At 35.4% G+C, this 20,740-nt stretch overlaps 1 protein-coding gene and 1 long non-coding RNA gene across 2 annotated transcripts in view; one reads left to right on the plus strand and one right to left on the minus strand.

Moving 5' to 3' along the window:
- Positions 1–20,740, minus strand: part of LOC127872964 (EF-hand calcium-binding domain-containing protein 11-like) — an 87,414-nt gene that overhangs the window by 21,862 nt on the left and 44,812 nt on the right. The gene's annotated exons all lie outside the window — the stretch shown is intronic.
- LOC127872970 (uncharacterized) lies at positions 10,380–13,088 on the plus strand. Its single transcript, XR_008045869.1, has 3 exons — positions 10,380–10,544; positions 11,106–11,150; positions 11,835–13,088. It is a non-coding gene; the product is annotated as an uncharacterized LOC127872970 (long non-coding RNA).

Here is a 20,740-nt window from a genome sequence, read left to right on the forward strand (position 1 = left end):
TTTTGTGCATGAGATTCCCATGCTTGTCTCTGCTAAAAGGGTATATAAGGCTTTGGATTTTTGAAATTGATCGGCGAGTTCAAGAGACACCCAAGGTAACTTTTACCTAAGTCAAGAACGGAGCCTTTCCCTCCCCTTTAAATAGTAAATTGTTTTCAATAATTAGAAAGCTAAATTCATTTAATTAGGACTTGTCAAATAAGTTTAGATTATTTCATTAAATTAAGTATTTAAAGTATTTATAAAACAGTGATTAGGCCACGACTTTTTTTTTTATTGGTTTACAAAAATTATTTTGAAAATGGTCCATCGGGCGGTCGAAAAAAAAAAAAAAAAAAAAAAAACATCATTGGAAAAATAAGTTAATACTAATAACATCAGAACAAAGACATCATATCTTTTATAACCTTAACACAGAGACGAAAAATCAAATTATGCAATGAAATGAAACACATCTATATCTTCAAATGAAATGAGTCACCTAAAAGCACCTTTTGTAACATCAGGCAATTTTAAACACTCCATTAAATGACATGCGTTCTTCTCCCATTAAAACGAAAAACTGCGCTTCATTTCCGTAATTCGATGCGCACCATTACGCAATGCGATGCCCGTTGCATAAATCTTATATAAGATAAACTACTCATACACAAAGTATGTGTTTGCTCTTATTCGACTTATGACATCGTCCATGAAAAAAAAATCGAGGTAGATCGATCCCCTCGTCGTCGCGGTAATGTTTGTTAAAGTTGTTGTTGTCATGAAAACTCGTTGATTTACAACGCAAAACGTCTTATTTGAACTGTCGCGAATTAATACAATCATATTTGTCAACTTGGCTTTTGCTTTATTTTGATAATTTAATCCAAAGTTTAATGTTAGCAAGTGTTTTACTGGAATTGTAAACAAGGAGCCAGTTAAAGTCTTTCGAAAATGTGCAGTCTGTGTGAATTGACAGTTTGACGTCATCAAAGGAAAGCCGCTTGCTGTCTGCAGCAATAAAGCGACAAATTTCGCGCCGACAAAATTGGCTTCCTTTGTCTAGCAATCAACATGCCGAACCAATCGTGCGTTTGTTTCTCAATTGCAATCCTCCAATTTAATAATAGCACGTGCATAGCTCCGCCTTCGAATCTTTTGCAGAGAACAGAGGCGGAGTTTAACGGTTAATTGAGCTAGTATTTTACGCAAGTTGAGTTCCGATTTGCCGAAATTACTCGGCCCTAAGCATTAAAACGACAAATACATTTAGCAGTGATTTTCCGAGATATACCGATTTGTTCCGATTTCCAAACTTTCTGTACAGTTCCTATAAACTATGGCGGACGTGTTTACAAAATTCCTAAACACATATATCGTAAACAATGGCAGTGTTTTATTGGATTATTTATACTAATTATCAAATTGCAAGGTTATACTTTTTCATCTACTATAATATCGGGTTTGTTTAATATAATAAACATGTTAAACAATATAGTTGCGTCACAGACTCGGAAATAAATTTTGATGCGGTCGACATTTTACTGACGCTGATTTTCCTATTGTCTGTAATTAAATAAATTTTGAGAAGTGCCCATAAAAGGACTGGTACATACTGTGTCACATTGAAAAATATCCCGATCTCTGTAAGGCCACGACTTTTTTTTTTATTGGTTTACAAAAATTATTTTGAAAATGGTCCATCGGGCGGTCGAAAAAAAAAAAAAAAAAAAAAACATCATTGGAAAAAAAAGTTAATACTAATAACATCAGAACAAAGACAACATATCTTTTATAACCTTAACACAGAGACAAAAAATCAAATTATGCAATAAAACACATCTATATCTTCAATTGAAATGAGTCCTAAAAGCACCTTTTGTAACATCAGGCAATTTTAAACACTCCATTACATGACATGCGTTCTTCTCCCATTAAAACGAAAAACTGCGCTTCATTTCCATAATTCGATGCGCACCATTACGCAATGCGATGCCCGTTGCATAAATCTTATATAAGATAAACTACTCATACACAAATTACCTGGTATGTGTTTGCTCTTACTCGACTTATGAGATCGTGCATGAAAAAAAATCGAGGTAGATCGATCCATGCGTCGTCGCGGTAATGTTTGTCAAAGTTGTTGTTGTCATGAAAACTCGTTGATTTACAAAGCAAAACATCTTATTTGAACTGACGCGAATTAATTTAATCATATTTGTCAACTTCGCTTTTGCTTTATTTTGATAATTTAATCCAAAGTTTAATGTTAGCAAGTGTTTTTTTTTACTGGAATTGTAAACAAGGAGTCAGTTAAAGTCTTCCGAAAATGTGCAGCCTGTGTGAATTGACAGTTTGACGTCATCAAAGGAAAGCCGCTTTCTGTCGGAAGCAATAAAGCGACAACTTTCGCGCCGAAAAAATTGGCTTCCTTTGTCTAGCAATCAACATGCCGAACCAATCGTGTGTTTGTTTCTCAATTGCAATCCTCCAATTTAATAAAAGCACGTGCATAGCTCCGCCTTCGAATCTTTTGCAGAGAACGGAGGCGGAGTTTAACTGTTAATTGAGCAAGTGTTTTACGCAAGTTGAGTTCCGATTTGCCGAAATTACTCGGCCCTAAGCATTGAAACGACAAATACATTTATCAATGATTTTCCGAGATATACCGATTTGTTCCGATTGCCAAACTTTCTGTACAGTTCCTATAAACTATGGCGGACGTGTTTACAAAATTCCTAAACACATATATCGTAGATAATGGCAGTGTTTTATTGTATTATTTATACTAATTATCAAATACTTTTTTATCTACTATAATATCGGGTTTGTTTAATATAATTAACATGTTAAACAATATAGTTGCGTCACAGACTCGGAAATAAATTTTGATGGGGTCGACATTTTACTGACGCTGATTTTCTTATTGTCTGTAATTTTTACCCGAAATAAATTTTGAGAAGTGCCCATAAAAGGACTGGTACATAATGTGTCACATTGAAAAATATCCCGATCTCTGCAATATATGTGAACCAATCGGTGATTGTACGTACTTGATTTTATTCGCAACCGTACTCAAACCAGATCGATTTTTTTCTCGTTTCGCTCGTTTTGCAGTGCGGTCGGGAATAAAATATTTAAAAAAAAAAGACGATTTTCCGATTTTTTTCCCCATTTTCCAAAAATTAGGGTCGGCGGTTTTGTAAACCAATAAATATAAAAGTCGTGGCCTAATATATGTGAACCAATCGTTGATTGTACTTACTTGATTTTATTCGCAACCGTTCTCAAACCGGATCGTTTTTTTTCTCGTTTCGCTCGTTTTTCAGTGCGGTCGGGAATAAAATATATAAAAAAAGACGATTTTCCGATTTTATTTTTTTTCCCATTTTCCAAAAATTAGGGTCGGCGGTTTTGTAAACCAAGAAATATAAAAGTCGTGGCCTTATGTTTAACTTGTGTTTATATGGAACAACAGAGAATCTAAATAAAAATGTGTCTTGCATAAAGGTGTTTTGGTTGTAAACAGTATTTACGAAGGGAAACCGGTTACACTCCTGCCAAATACATTTTGTTTAAGGATGGCAGGGCTCGAATTTAACTTTTTTTCTACTTGCAAAAAATTGAGAACAGCTTTAATACCAACTCGCAAAATCAAAAACATAAAAAACCTTTAGTACTATTTAAACAAAATAAAAGTACTTAACATGTATATACATTTAATTTCTGCAACCATACAAAGATATCAGTTCCTTCGACCATAAGGGCCCACATCAGGTTGATTGACCATCTTCATCTACAACAAGTTTTAGTCTTATTTTAAGTTATTTTTCCCACTTATTCACTGTTTTCGTAGCAGGATTTAAAATCCTTTTTTTCTAACTAAACGGTTAACTTTGCTTTATCTTTTGTATTATGTATATTTTGTGTAATTTCCGTTTGTGGGAATAAAGTGACAAGTTATTTTTCGCTTCAATGAACATGTGTGAATAGTCGACTGTTTCACTTCCTTTGTACCAATACCATCCGCGTATCTGTATATACCAGTCTACATACAAGGTGCGCGCTTCCGCATAAGGGTATTTGGGCGTTCTATAAATTGACCTAAGATTTAGCGATCATGTCGTCGAGCAGCATTATACCTACTCATTTCTTTTCACTATTTATTTACTCGCAAAAAAATACCAGTGGCTTAAAACTTAACTCGCAATCGGTATTTTTTACTCGCATTTTGCGAGTGTGCGAGTGTTAATTTCGAGCCATCCAGGGTGCAAATTCCAGAATATATGGTATAGTCCTTAAAAACAATTTAGTGCAGGGTAATTGTTTTTGTGCATTGCAAATTTCCTCATTGATATCTTTACATCCTTGGAATTTCATTTTGAAGTCTTGAGGTTTATCTGATATACATTGTATAGCCTTGAAAAGTTACACCATACAAAAACAAGAGCACCGCCTTGCGGGTGCAGACCGCTCATCTATTTTCTTTTTAAAGGTGAAGGGACTCTCATTTTCAATCACAAAGGAGGGAGGAGTGGAGTGAAGAGGGGTGTATAGTGTGGGGTTGTGGACATTTATTACATTATCTTCCAAAAAAGCGAAAAAAAAAAAAAAAAAAAAAAAAAATCGGGGGGGGGGGGGGGTATAGTGTGAGGGTGTGGTGATAATTTGTGAGATGATCTTAAAAAAAAAAAAAAAAAAAAAAAAAAAAAAAAATCAAAAAAAAAATTTGGGGGGGGGGGGTGGGGGGGGTGGGGTGGGGGTATAGTGTGAGGGTGTGGTGGTCATTTGTGAGATGATCTTATAAAAAAAAAAAAAAAAAAAAAATTAGGGGGGGGGGGGGGAGGGGGGGAGGGGGGGGGAGGGCACGGGGGATGGTTTGGGTGAAGTCTATTGTGGTATGTCAGGTAAGAGTAGTTTCATCAAAGTATCAATCAAATCTAATCATAAATAAAGAAGTTATGGCAATTTTAGCAAAATTTAATAATTTGACCTTGAGAGTCAAGGTCATTCAAAGGTCAAAGTAAAATTCAAGTTGCCAGGTACAGTAACCTCATGATAGCATGTAAGTATTTGAAGTTTGAAAGCAATAGCCTTGATACTTCGAGTGGATCGAAACACAAAATTTAACCATATATTAAAAGTTACTAAGTCAAAAAAGGGCCATAATTCCGTAACAATGACAACCAGAGTTATGCAACTTGTCCTTTTACTGTACCCTTATGATAGTTTGTGAGTGTTCCAAGTATGAAAGCAATATCTATGATACTTTAGGGGTAAAGTGACCAAAACATAAATCTTAACCAAATTTTCAATTTTCTAAGTATAAAGGGCCCATAATTCCGTCCAAATGCCAGTCAGAGTTACATAACTTTGCCTGCACCGTCCCCTTATGATAGTTCATAAATCTTGCAAGTATGAAAGCAATAGCTTTGATACTGTAGGAATAAAGTGGACCTAAACACAAAACTTAATCAAATTTTCAATTTTCTAAGTATAAAAAGGGCACATAATTCTGTCAAAATGCCAGTCAGAGTTACATTACTTTGCCTGCACAGTCCCCTTATGATAGTTAGTAAGTGTTGCAAGTATGAAAGCAATAGCTTTGATGCTTAAGGAATAAAATGGACCTAAACACAAAACTTAACCAAAATTGTCAATTTTCTAAGTATAAAAAGGGCACATAATTCTGTCAAAATGCATGCCAGAGTTATCTAACTTTGCCTGCCCAGTCCCCTCATGATAGTAAGTAAGTGTACCAAGTTTGAATGCAATAGCATTGATACTTACTGAGAAAAGTGGAACTAAACGCAAAACTTAACCAAAATTTGCAATTTTTTAAGTACAAAAAGGGCACATAATTCTGTCAAAATGCACGCCAGAGTTATCTAACTTTGCCTGCCTAGTCCCCTCATGATAGTAAGTAAGTGTACCAAGTTTGAATGCAATAGCATTGATACTTTCTGAGAAAAGTGGACCTAAACGCAAAACTTAACCGGACGCCGACGCCAACGCCAACGCCAACGCCAACGCCAACGCCGACGCCAAGGTGATGACAATAGCTCATAATTTTTTTTCAAAAAATAGATGAGCTAAAAAAAAGAAGTGTCTTATTAAATTTCTATTACATCTAAAATACATCTAACAAAGTATATAACTATAGTTGATATGATCTTGTTTTTCTAATTTAAATTATTATAAAGAGTTATTATAAAGATAAAACTACATGATTTTGCCCTATCCAAATGTCGCCAGCGACAAAAACACTGCAGACTTTCAGAGCGGTGCGATGTACCGCCCCGCTGGCCAGGATCAGGAGGGTCAACCTGCCATTTGAAAAAGAAACACACAAATGATGACCACTTTCTTCCATGTGGCAGCGGTACTTTGGAAGTGTACATGAACTTATCAAATGGAATTAAAACCAAGGACGCAATTGACATATTAAACAACGCCATGAACAGCGAAGTTAGCGAAAAAGTCTCAACAGAAGTGCCTATTAAACCAAAAGGAGGCGAGTTATATTTAATGGACACGGACGTATTACCAAACAGAAAAGACGCTTTTTATGACATACACTTTTGGAGACATGACGGGACGAAGCAATACACAAGAACTGCGGACCAACCTAAAGTTTTCAAACCAATTTACAAGATAAGGGACAAGTCAAAAAATGATCAAGGTATTTCAACGGCGTTTCAAAGACTTACTTATAAATTAATTAATTCTGATAGATTCATGTTGATTCAGTATTTAGATGACGAAACTAAACTAAAACCAACTCCACAGGGAAATAGTAAATCTTCAACAACGGAATTTGCACCAACTAAGCTGTCAGTAATAGACCAAATTAAGTAAGCAATTGAAAACAATTAGAAATCTAAGAAAATATTCAGCAAAATATGCCACTCATCTAACATGAAATATTATTTAAAGAAGGAGCAGGTATGTAGTTAATTTGTATGCAATACAAAAGGTTTCTAAAGATGTTCCATATACTGTAAAATGGGGAAATATAGAAAATATATGTGTAAAAGAATAAACTGTTTATACTGTATGCTTAGGTGTAATAATAGTCCTTTCTTCCTGTTTTCAATTGATTTATTTCAAATTTCTAACAAACCCATATTTTGTACGCACACAGTCATGTACAAACAGAATATTACGCTAGTCAATTGTTCCAAGAGTTTGTATCACTCGAGTGGCTTGTGTGATGACATATCACACGAGAGGCGGAGCCTTCAGCGTGATGCGAAATAGCACAAGCCACGAGAGCACGATATGTTGTTATGATGTCATATGTTATGATGTTGAAACGATATGCACTTCCTCTTCTATCTTCCAAGTCTTAATCGAAACTTAGTTTAAACCACAATATTTTATTGTATTCCTATCGAAAGATGCATTTATGCATGATAAACACACACTCCAAAATACGTTTTGAATTCGTTCTATGTTTTTAACAAATAGTTTACTGTTAAAAACCACCATGTACGACATGTCCTTAAATTCCAGAGAGTTAAGATAAAACCATTGTGTTTCGTCCCAGAAATGACGTCACACGACGTACTACGTAATATTTTTCCTAATATAAAATATTTCTATTTTCGGTGCGCGTAATGTGACGTCATTAAATGGGTCGAAGTAGTCCGGCTAGTATGGTAATACGGAATTGGAAACAGCGAGTAGCGTAATACAGGACTTTTTATTTCAACGATTGACACAACCTGTATTTTGTAATAAGCATTAAACAGGTTTATAATAGACATCAACATTATTGCAGGAACCATTCAATATAAATTTATTCAAATCTGCAATGCACACATGGACAAACCTTCATTATTCCATGCACACACATTTATCCAAACAGGCAAGACACACATGGACAAATCAACATTCATCCATGCATGAATGGACTTGGATTAACAAAATTTATTATGTATATTATAATTGGAAACAAAATATGAACATTCAAGATTGTGACTCACAGTTAAACAGAATAATTTGTGCACATGGAGTGTAATATCAAACGAATGTGTCATATTGCAGGAGTTCATCGTACTGGAATGCTGAATACCACTAGACACATACATGTCAATGAGTGTTTGGTGGACATAGTTATGTGAAATTTATTAAAGTGCATCAATTGTACAATGTTTTAATTAAATTAATGTTCGTTCAACATTCATAACAAAATCATTGACTAGTCTTCATCTTGTTAGCTTTTGATAGGTATTGAATATTAATAGGTTCTTACATTCCAACACGTGTGATATAAATTGAAAATTTTCAGGGAACATTTTATTTATTTATTTTAATCAGCATAAGAGTGACAGTATGGCATGAGATGAAACAAAAATGGTTAACCAAACGCAAGCATTGACCCTTCAGGCAAAGTAAACAATTTTCTTCAATATTATGCTGATTTGCTACAATTAGGTTCCAATCTTTTCAATTGGATTTTTCCAAGATGATTCTTATGTTCATCTATCATATTCCAATGTTGATGACAATCCTGACATGTTTTGTACATGTGGCATATACTCAACAAAGTATTTCCTTTATGGCCACTATTGATGTTTCCAATGTCAAATGTTGCCATATGCTCCTTTTTAGATAAATGATAAAACCTTTCAAGCATTTCATTATTCAAAATGTAACTGACCCTTTACTTTCAGAAAATACTTTGGAAAAAACTGAGAGCAAAAATAACAAAGAAATATGTACATTTTTCTTTAATTCTTGACATTGACTTAAGCTGTCTAATGTGAAACTACTTGACAGGTTTCTCTGTTTATTTTGGTGCAACCATTTTGTTTTCTTAAACACACATTTTTTTACATAGACAGACCTGAAAACCTCTGTCAACATTACGAAATATTACAGAATCATAAATATACATAGGAAAGCTAGTAATTCCAAACAACAGGCTAGTTAGGATGAAAATGTAAAATGACATAGACATTGGGTTTGGATGAGACAAATGAGGATGACCAGACCGGATGACCAGACCACACGACCAGAGTGTACAAGACAACAATGACCCTTGGTATCTTTGACCAGGGTCATCATTTCAACCATGAAGGTGAATTCTGGGAATATCTAAGTCTTAGCATGCAATTACCACTTCCTGATGATTGCACCAATCTACTAGAAAGCATTCATGCACAAACCCAATTTGTAACAGAATTAATGGAAGGGATGATGCAGACTTTATCTTTAAGGTTTTAAATAAATTTGAAAAACTAAGTCTGAATGACATGTTAATTCGATTTATTTCATTTACATATATACTTAAGTTGCATTTAATTGCTCCAAAGTAAAGTAGATTTTGAGTGAACGCAAGTACAGAAGATTAAAAAAATCAACAGACAAAGGGGACATATGTATGTATGTATGAAATGGTTTTGGTAGGTAAGTAGGTGGGTGTAAAAACAGTGCATTCATTTACAGCTATGTGTATTTCAATTGCTAATTATTTATTAAGATCACAGTTGTGAAACAAATTTTCTTAAAATAAAATTCATTTTAATTATTAAATACTTACCTGCTATCCCTAGCTATACCTTTCAAGGTGGGTTAGCTTCTCCAGAAATCTTCCAAGCGCCTGAATTCGGCAGCCTCTCTTACTGAAAACAGATCGGGTTAAACATAGTACAATGTAACCTAACCTGAAATCATGAACCGCAAATCATCTTACTTTTCTGGAGACACACCGTGCAGATCGCCATTTTTTATCGGCTTTAAATTTTGACCTTTTTTTTCGATTCTGCGTGGTGGACTTGGGTTTGAAATTGATGAATTGTATAATTTATTGTTTCTGCTTCATTCAGAAATGCCAAGAGAACACAAGGAGCTGTGATGTTGGCCCAGATGGATGTGAGATATATTTTCTAAGCCGCAAGACAGGAGCTGCTGATGCTATTGGATATGAAAAATTGTTTGATTTTTGAAGGTGCTCAAAAGACTTCATGTTGTGTATCACAACTTGCATCGGTAGATGAAGCTGGACCATGTTCGTCAGGGACTAGTTAGTATTATAAGTGAATTTATTTTATATTTCACCAAATGCATACATGTACATATTCAATTCATCCCTATCATGTGTAGCATTTCATATCACTGGTTTTTTTTCAAAAGTAATAAATTGAAACATTGAAATATCACTTTCCAATTGAATGAAACATCACTTATGTTATCCATGTAATTGTGTGAGGTCACAAGCTAGTTAAGTCAATTACACACTAATGTGCAGGTATGAAAGTGAATTATACATTTTGCCAAAACTATTCAAAATATGAAAGTTTTGTAAGTACATTTCAACAGGTAAATTTGTACAAAAATTCCATTGTAAATTCAATGAAGAAAATGAAGAATTTTAGCATGTGAGTTAACTTCTTGTGAAGATGAACTTTGTTTATTACAGGAATGCATTTATTTAAATTTCATTATTTTTTATTAAAAACTAACTAATTGTTTGATATGTGAAGGTGCTCTTAAGTCATGTGACTGCCAACAAGAAGTGGCAGATTTAGCTGTACCATGTTCTTCAGGGACCACATACAGTGAGTACTATAAGTCAATGTATTTCATCAAATGTATTCATAATAAGTTCATGCCTTTTTCCCTCTGTATTTAGCCAATTTCCTTACACATTTACAGTGCTATGTGTTATTTTAAAATACATTTAGCTAGAATTCTTTACAATTTTAGCTGAATTTTAACATTAATAATCTTCCAGCTCAATTTTCCTCAGAACTGTCCGAGCTATGTTATTTACACAATGCCCTGGTTAATGTTTATGTGTAGCATCTATATATCACTGTTTTTACAACAAGTAATAAATTAAAACATGTGATTTGACTTAGTAATTTTGTTGATGTAAACATGCAACATCTTCATATCTCTATCCAATTGAACCATCACACATGTTATCAATGTAATTGTGTGAGGTCACCAACCATTCCTCTAGATGACATGCATACCTATGTGGTTGCATTTGTGGCTAGTTAGGTCAAGGTCCATGTCAATGTGCAGGTATGAAAATGAAGAACTAGTATAATCATTGCAAACTCTTTCAATGAACTTTCAGGATTCTAGTACATGTTCAAATACTTGTTTTACAGAGACCAAATCAATGAAAGTGGCCACAATCAACAGAAGCAAAAGAGGTAAACAATTATTGAATATTCACAATTATTTGTATTATAGTATTATAGTCATTGTTTTTTAATGCAGTTGTTATACATACAGTTGTATGTGTGATTTGTTTTGTACATTCAATACTGTATGACAAAGGCATACATGCATATAACATAACACTAAGTAGTAAAAAGTGTAATTCACCAAAATGTAAAGAATTTATTAATTTGTAATCCATAATGAACGCTTAAGAAATATTTCAATGCCAGAAACATTTTGATAATCAACAAATACATTTTTCATGAAACTGAAGCAAGGATAACAATATAGAGAAGACTAACAACAACAACTAAACTTGTGTTATTCAATGTTAAAAAAAGCATTGGTACTGATGCAGGTAATAAACAATATACATGTTATAATGTCAATATGAAAAATGTAAACTTGAAGTAACAACATGTGTCTTTTCTTTGAATGGTTGTCAATATAAATTTTTATGTGTCGCGTTCTGAGAAAACTAAGAGACGACTAATATGTGATATGCGTGAAGTAAACATATTTAAGAAACTTAAATAAACATATTTAAGAAACTTTCAGGGCTGAAAACTGTAAAATCGATTTAGTAGCATCTACATTTACACGCTTGTTTTTTTTTTTGCATTGATAACAAAAAACCTTATAAATTTTAATTAAGTGTTTGTTATTTGTTTCAGCTAGGACAAGTGTCAACAAATTGGCAGAGGAAAACCTTAAGGCTGAAAAAAAGAACATCCATCTACAACAAATTAATCTGCGCTTGAAGAATCAGTTGCTACTGGCCCAACTGAAAGTTGCTAAGTTAAAGGCCCAAAAAATCGAGGAAGAAATTCAAATGTTAAAAGCTTCAAGTAATGAATGTTAAATCTTCAATCTCAAATGATGCCATCCAAATTGTTATTATTATAAATAAGTTGCCTGAAAAAATCGGTATCTCCTATAAACCTCCATTTCCAACAAACCCTCTAGAGGATTTTCTCTGTCAAACAATCTTCTATGCGGGACATTTACGACGTTTTCATATTGGCGTAACGCATAACGCGATCGGCCATCTTGGAAGCTTAAAGAATTATTCTAAGAATGCCCCTAAGCATTCTTAGAATTTTAAATAAAATTCTTTATTCTTAAGAATTTTCTTTCGCAAATTGAATTGGTAAATAAGACTTAAGAAATTTTTCTTAGACTTAAGAATTTTCTTTATTCCTAAGTCTAAGAATTGCTGAAAGAATTGTTGGTGAATACGGGCCCTGTTAAGAAACAAAACCTTAGGGATAAATAATTAGACAAAAGCATATTTCATGGGTGTTTGATCATTTCATAATTTGTTGTTTTACCTTAAGAAACATTATACAACCACATGCTGGACGCGAAACTTCTCGGGACATTGCCACTCAGCAACACATTCGCGAACAATGGGTTGAGGACGGGCTACACTGATACTAGCAAGGGCTGTTGAACAATGGGTTGAGGACGGGCTACACTGATACTAGCAAGGGCTGTTGAACAATGGGTTGAGGACGGGCTACACTGATACTAGCAAGGGCTGTTGGCATTAATGTGACGAAAAACTCACAAATGTACATCAATTTAAAGCGAATTGACCAAAAAAGGCAGTACCATTCCAGGGAAAAGAAGCCTCATGAATACAAACAATCTCGATACTTCCTACAGAAAATAGTCTCGAATTGACTGCTGTTATAGGAGTCCCTGTACTCTCGTCAGCTGTCAACTTCATGCTAGGACCATTCATATGGCATTCAATACTAAACGTGTTTTAAAATGCCTGTGTGTTTGCTGCGAACAATGTTAACAAGATTGTTACGTGCCATAGGTCTTAAACAGTACTAAATGATTTTGATTGGATTCTCATATTGTTTGCTGTAATTTTTGACAGTATATGAAAATAAAGTTATTCTTCAACACTGTTTTAGGGGGCATCAGCCTCCGGCCGTGGAGCTCTTTTTAAGGTAGTTTAAATTACCTATTACAGAAACAGACATGTTACAGGGTATTAATGAATAATCACTTCATAACCTATTTAAACAAGATGTGTTTGTGAAACACAATGTCCCCCTATATGATGTTTGACCTTGTGAAGGATGACCTTGACCTTTCACCACTCAAAATGTGCAGCTCTATGAGATACACATGCATGCCAAATATCAAGTTGCTATCTTCAATATTGCAAAAGTATTCATATAATAAGCGATTTTGGCCACATTTATTTGACCTCTGACCTTGAAGGATGACCTTGACCTTTCACCACTCAAAATGTGCAGCTCCATGAGATGCACATGCATGCCAAATATCAAGTTGCTATCTTCAATATTGCAAAAGTATTCATATAATAAGCGATTTTGGCCACATATATTTGACCTCTGACCTTGAAGGATGACCTTGACCTTTCACCACTCAAAATGTGCAGCTCCATGAGATGCACATGCATGCCAAATATCAAGTTGCTATCTTCAATATTGCAAAAGTATTCATATAATAAGCGATTTTGGCCACATTTATTTGACCTCTGACCTTGAAGGATGACCTTGACCTTTCACCACTCAAAATGTGCAGCTCCATGAGATGCACATGCATGCCAAATATCAAGTTGCTATCTTCAATATTGCAAAAGTATTCATATAATAAGCGATTCTGGCCACATTTATTTGACCTCTGACCTTGAAGGATGACCTTGAACTTTCACCACTCAAAATGTGCAGCTCCATGAGATGCACATGCATGCCAAATATCAAGTTGCTATCTTCAATATTGCAAAAGTATTTATAAAATAAGCAATTTGGGCCACATATATTTGACCTCTGACCTTGAAGGATGACCTTGACCTTTCACCACTCAACATGTGCAGCTCCATGAGATACACATGCATGCCAAATATCAAGTTGCTATCTTCAATATTGCAAAAATATTCATAAAATGAGCGATTTTGGCCACATATATTTGACCTCTGACCTTGAAGGATGACCTTGACCTTGACCTTTCACCACTCAAAATGTGCAGCTTCATGAGATACACATGCATGCCAAATATGAAGTTGCTATCTTCAATATAGCAAAAGTTATTGCAAAATGTTTAAGTTGGCGCAAACAGACCAGCAGACCAACGGACCAACAGACCAATAGACAGGGCAAAAACAATATGTCCCCCACTACTATAGTGGGGGACATAAAAACTGTTAATTTTTTTATTTGTATTGCTTATCTACTCAACATAAACCATCCTATCAGTCAGCAATCACAGATATGCAGATAAGATTTTGTGGTTATTTTTCATGCATTTTTAATGTAGCACTTCATCGATGCCCATTGAACATGAAGGCGATGACAATCCTCTGGAGATTATATCGAGTCAGGTATTGGGATTGTTTTATTTTCTATACATTTTTATTTGACTGATTGTCTTCCATAAACACAACATAAAGTGTTTTTTGAAGAATACATCTTGGAGGTAACTGTAAAAGTTATGTCGTCATTAGTTACAATACACTGTTGTTGCAAAATGTAAATTTTTGACATATCTTTTAATATGTTGCCATTATAATTTGTCTCTTTTAACTAAAACACATTTCAAAAGGACTTTGCTGGCATACTTAATTGTCTATACGAAAATTTTAACAATATCAGTGCTGCGAGCATGTCTAAGGTGGAGAAGGTGCCTGCAGAGGAGGCCCCACTGCAAAGTGACTGCCAACCCTGCAGTCAATCTATGAAGTAATTGTTTTCAATGGCATCTTATTTTTGAAAAAAGAAAGAAAAGAAAGTCGCTTTAATTTATGCATTGATTTTTTTTTCTTGTACATGACATAAATACATTGAATGTAGATAATGGCCAATCTTAATAATAGTTTCAGACATCTGAAATATTTTTATATAAATTATCCAGTCTTATTTTATTAATACCTTTTGTTATTGACCTTTTCCTATTTGTAGATGCTACAGGGGGCCACGTGACATGGTGCCAGGAAAGTGCCAGAGATTTGTGGAAAGTTTTCCACATATTTCCAGATGTGGCCGACTGCCGGTTTTCCATCATGCCATAATTCACATGAAGCATTATTTTTCACAACTGCGTGATTTTTTTATTATCTCATTTCTTTAATAAACATGTAGTACCATAAAGAAAAAATATTATATAAGTTGTATATTGAGTATTTAATATAAAACTTTCTGTTGCATAGAGAAACTAATCACGCCTGACCATTGTCAGACAGACTCAAGCCTTTACAAGTGAGAAGGGTTTCCAACTATTTCAAAATCAGTCTTTGTACAAATTAAAAGTAAATTATTTATGATTGTATAATTAGAATGGTGAACATATAGTTCGACATTACCTATACCAACAAGACTGTAATTGTCAAGCAATATTGTCCCCTACCGGTGAAACTCCACCATTTTCAGAAATATTTCTAGTCTATGTGTTGCCATAGCAACCAGAATACTTGATGTAGAAACAAAATGAAACGACGTGCATAATCTCTATATTGCCCTCTATCCATGTTTCAAGTTTCATGAAAAAAATATGAATAACTTTTTAACTTGTCGCATGATCCACCATTTTCAGCAATATTTCTAGTCTATTTGCAGTCTATTCATGGAAGTAAGATTCAGATTGATTCCGATTCATGTTTGCTTGACCCCGAGGGGGAGCAACGCCAGCCTCTTAGTTGGGCAGAACAGATGGAAGATTGTGACAAGGTTTGGGCAGAGGCTGCCCAACTTATAACAGCTGAGCGGTCTGGTAGTGTTGCCGGCAGCTGCCCCATGCATGCCTGTCAAGGTAAGAGAACCAGTTACCTAACTAAGGTCGGTAGAAACACACCAGCTCAAATCCGAACAAGGGCTGTTTGTAAAACATGCATGCCCCCCATATGGGATGTCTGTTGTAGTGGCAGCCATTGTGTGAATACGTTTTTTGCCACTGTGACCTTGACCATTGACCTAGTGACCTAAAAATCTATAGGGGTCATCCGCGAGTCATGATCAATGTACCTATGAAGTTTCATGATCCTAGGCATAAGATTTCTTGTGTTATCATCCGGAAACCATTTTACTGTGTCAAGTCACAGTGACCTTGACCTTTGACCTAGTGACCTGAAAGTCAATAGGGGTCATCTGAGAGTCAGGATCAATGTACCTATGAAGTTTCATGATCCTAGGCGTAAGCGTTCTTGAGTTATCATCCGGAAACCATTTTTCTATTTCAGGTCACCGTGACCTTGACCTAGTGACATGAAAATCAATAGGGGTCATCTGTGAGTCAGGATCAATGTACCTATGAAGTTTCATGATCCCAGGCATTAGCGTTCTTGAGTTATCATCCGGAAACCATTTTACTATTTCAGGTCACCATGACCTTGACCTTTGACCTAGTGACCTGAAAATCAATAGGGGTCATCTGCGAGTCATGATCAATGTATCTATGAAGTTTCATGATCATAGGCATAAGCGTTCTTGAGTTATCATCCGGAAACCATTTTACTATTTCGGGTCACCGTGACCTTGACCTTTGACCTGAAAATCAATAGGGGTCATCTGTGAGTCATGATCAATGTACCTATGAAGTTTCATGAGCCTAGGCATAAGTGTTCTTGAGTTATCATCCGGAAACCATTTTACTATTTCGGGTCACCGTGACCTTTGACCTAGTGACCTCAAAATCAATAGGTGTCATCTGCGAGTCATGATCAATGGACCTATGAAGTTTCATAATCCTAGGCTTAAGCGTTCTTGAGTTATCATCCGGAAACCATCTAATAAACGGACATTGGGACCGACATGAGCAAAACAATATACCCCCTCTTCTTCGAAGGGGGGCATAAAAATCCATCGCTGTAGCAAAAAGTGTGTCCCCAGAGGTCATGGTTGTGGTCGGCCCTGGTATGGTAGGTGTGAACCGGAAGAGTTTTTAACCCACACCGTTGGGGTCTATCTCAAGGGTGGAAAAATGGGAGTATGGGGGAGATGATAGATCAGTACCCAATTGCCAGTGGCCACGTGCAACCGTCTCACACCATGCAGGGTTCGACACTAAGGCACCTCCGACAGACATTGTCTAGTAAGATTGGTGATCAGGCTGGTAAAGCCGTGGGCTAGCTTGTCCGAATGGTCGTACATAAAAAAATCTATACTGATTCATATAACTATAACTAACCGAAAACATTTTTCTCTTAATGTGTAAAATAACTCTCGTATCCGTTATTTACATTAGAACAAAACTAGCGTATATAAATAAACCCGTTATTGACATTAGAACAAAACTAGCGTATATAAATAAACACAGAGCATTCACATCATTCATTGCTATTTTTAGACGTGAAGGAGAGCTTCCCACAGAAATTGCTTGTTTTCATTGGTCAAGTTGTCATGAATAGTAATGATTTTCTGTAGTGTCTTAGAACTTAACATAATGTTTTTATTACTTCTATTGAAAATCGGTATCATCAATGTAAACATTTTGGCGTAGCAGACGAGAGAATGTAATTTAAAGAATGGCTTTGTTCAAGATTGGATTTTCGTCCGACAAATAAGTTAATAAATAAGAATCCTACGGTAAAATTGACACAGATTATGATGGAAAAAGAGCCTTGGAGCTGTGGTAGCATGGAGCACAGCGGTCAAGGAGGCCAGAATTTGATGACGTTGAATAAATGTCACCTGCTGTACAGACATGATTTGTTTAACTGGTGGTAAACAGTGAAATTATAAAAAACAATTTATGTTGTTAAATAGTTTTATTTTATTTTTTACTCTGTGCATCAAAATAACTGTCTTGTTTTCACTAATTATATACTGATAAAACCTGATTAAACAGTTACACGACACAATTGTGTTTATTTGCTATGTCATTTATGGTCTAGTAGACATCAGATTCGGGCTAGTACATTTAAAGAGGAGCTGGTCCGATGGTCTGGCTGTAAAAAAAGTTAATGTTGAACCCTGCCATGATCATCGGGAAACGCCTGGTAGAAAAATGATAGGTCCATTGAAAAAGCCTCAGAGTCAGTGGGAACATTTAAGGGGGAAAAATGGGGGTCCAGCTAATGGTCTAAAATAAGAAGAACTTTCAAATATATCACAGGATCCAGAAAAGTGCGACAGACTGACTGACAGACTCACGGACACACAGAACACAAACCATAAGTCCCCTTTCGGTTTCACCGGTAGGGGACAATACACAGTCGTATACATTGACTACTGGTAGACATTTGACTACTGGTAGACATTAAACCTGTGTAACAGATTTAAAAAAAATACTGACATGTTATGCATTATACTTTATATTAATATTTTAATTAAGAACATTTACTTTGCTCTGTTCTCTGTGCATATCTCGAGGGTTCCGAGTGAATTTTGAACAAAGCAAGAATATTTTAAAACAAAATAAAAAATTGATTAATTATTTTTTTGTGTTATTTTCACACCAACAAGTTTGAAAAGAAAAATTTCACACCAACAAGTTTGAAAAGAAAAATATAAATGGAGAAAAAGATTGCATATCCTATTGATTGTAATTGCAATAAATTGTGGACTTTTATGTGGTCTCCATTGTGTGATGTATTTTTTACATGTTTGTAGAAGGTTGCATATAATGAGTCAAGAATCTTTAAATATGAAGTTTTCCAATTCTGGTGCAACCTCAGATTACCAAGTTTACATATTACTGTCCATTTGGACATTGTGTGGATAATAATATTGACAATATATTGTGCTCATAGTGTGTTGTGATTGACTTTTTTTGAACATATATTTTTTTATTCCAGACATAACAGATAATGTTTTATCAAGGGATAACACAACACAAATGCATTTTGGTTTAATTTGCTTTTGTCTATAACAGAGCAATGGCCGAGGGGGGATCACCGGAGCGGACGTTGTCCAGCTCGGAAGCCTCGGAGTCCAGCCCTCGAAGAAGTTGGAGGGCACGGAAACCCGTGCTTGCCCCAGGGCTTACCCTCAAGAAATTATTGACGTTTGTGGATGAAGTACTTACTCATAATTGCGAGAGAAGGTTGTGGCCATCAGCGAGAGAGCTGGTGACACAACTCCACATCAAACTGTCCAGTCAGACGGATAATGAGCTGATCCAGCAGCTCCTAGTGGCTCAATACGAGACTGCCAGGGCCGAGAAACGCTCCAGCTTCATTAAAGATTTGCACCTGTATGCATCTCTCCATCAGGCAGATTCATGGCTGACGAGTCATTAGGGCTACAGGCAACCAAACCGTTGGTCAGCACCGGGGACGCAGGCCACCAGCAGACATTGCACGAGAGACATATGGTTTAAATCTGGTATATCCTGTACCCGAACAGTGCATACCGTGACTCTTAGTTCAGCATCTGCAGAAATAACAGTTGCTAGCAAAGAAGATGTCAGGCCAGAATCCGCTCTGAGCGATCCTGTTGTCATCGAGACTATCAATACCTCAGCTCCTGCTGAAGTATTTACTGCAGTGTCAACCAGTACTGCACTCGGTATTGTACAGTACTCAGCACCCACTGAGGCACCAGTCAAAATTGAGCTAGTGGAGGACCAAATGGTTTTCCGCCCCCAGATACCCCCACCAGCTGAGCGCTTCCTTACGCCGGACACAGACTTGGCATCTGCCCCAGAGATTACAAATGCCCTAGTCATCAGTACGGATGCAAATTCGAGGATTTCATCCCGGCCAGGTGTGGTATCAAATCGTGGGGACCTTAGGGAAATACTCAAGATTTTGTAGTACATAAAATCAACTATGCTTAAGTTTTGATGTTTTTAATCACTCTGTACCGTAAGAAAACATAGTAAGCAAGTTACAGTATGTTCAGTAATCATAAGGGAATATAATGTACATTGTATACATTTTTTTTAATTCTGCACACTAAGTCTTATACTTTAACTCTATTTAATGAATAATGATAATTAACTCTTTCATAGTGATATTCACTATAAAATTTTCTTTACATAAGAGTAAATACACTGTATTACATACCTAGTTTGTGTTCTAAAAATATCACTAAGTAGGTCATATTGACATCAAGATATGTGATGTAATGTACATGTTCATGTTATGTGTATATTTTTTTGTTATAAACACACATTTCGTTGTGATAAGTTCAAACAATGGTGATTTTTGGCATTAAATATGTAGTGCTTGTTGCTTTAATTTTGTTTTAGTTGAAAAGCATGTTTTCAAACTGCTTATGCAATGAATGAATTTATTTGATAACAAATATCAGGTATATGCAATTGACAATTTACTGTTGTCATAGCAACTGTTAATTAATGTTGTCTCATTAATTTGATCTATCGTTGAACAAAAAACAAATGAAAAGTGCATAAAAAATTATATATATGGCATTCACTTCTCTTTTTTTAAATTGCAAAACTAAATAAAAGCAGCGTACAAATAAAAAAAAGAGCGGTGCTTCTCTTGTTTTAAATTGCTCTCCTCTTTTTTCTATCTCGTAGCCAAGAGTTAGCTATGTCGTGGCCACGAGATAGAAAAAGGAGGAGTGCAAAACTAAATAAAAGCGGCGTACAATTAAAAAAATAGCGGTGCAGTAAAAAAAGGCAGAGTGCATTAAAC

The sequence above is a fragment of the Dreissena polymorpha genome, chromosome 3 (assembly GCF_020536995.1).
Source record: "Dreissena polymorpha isolate Duluth1 chromosome 3, UMN_Dpol_1.0, whole genome shotgun sequence".
Taxonomy (NCBI): domain Eukaryota; kingdom Metazoa; phylum Mollusca; class Bivalvia; order Myida; family Dreissenidae; genus Dreissena; species Dreissena polymorpha.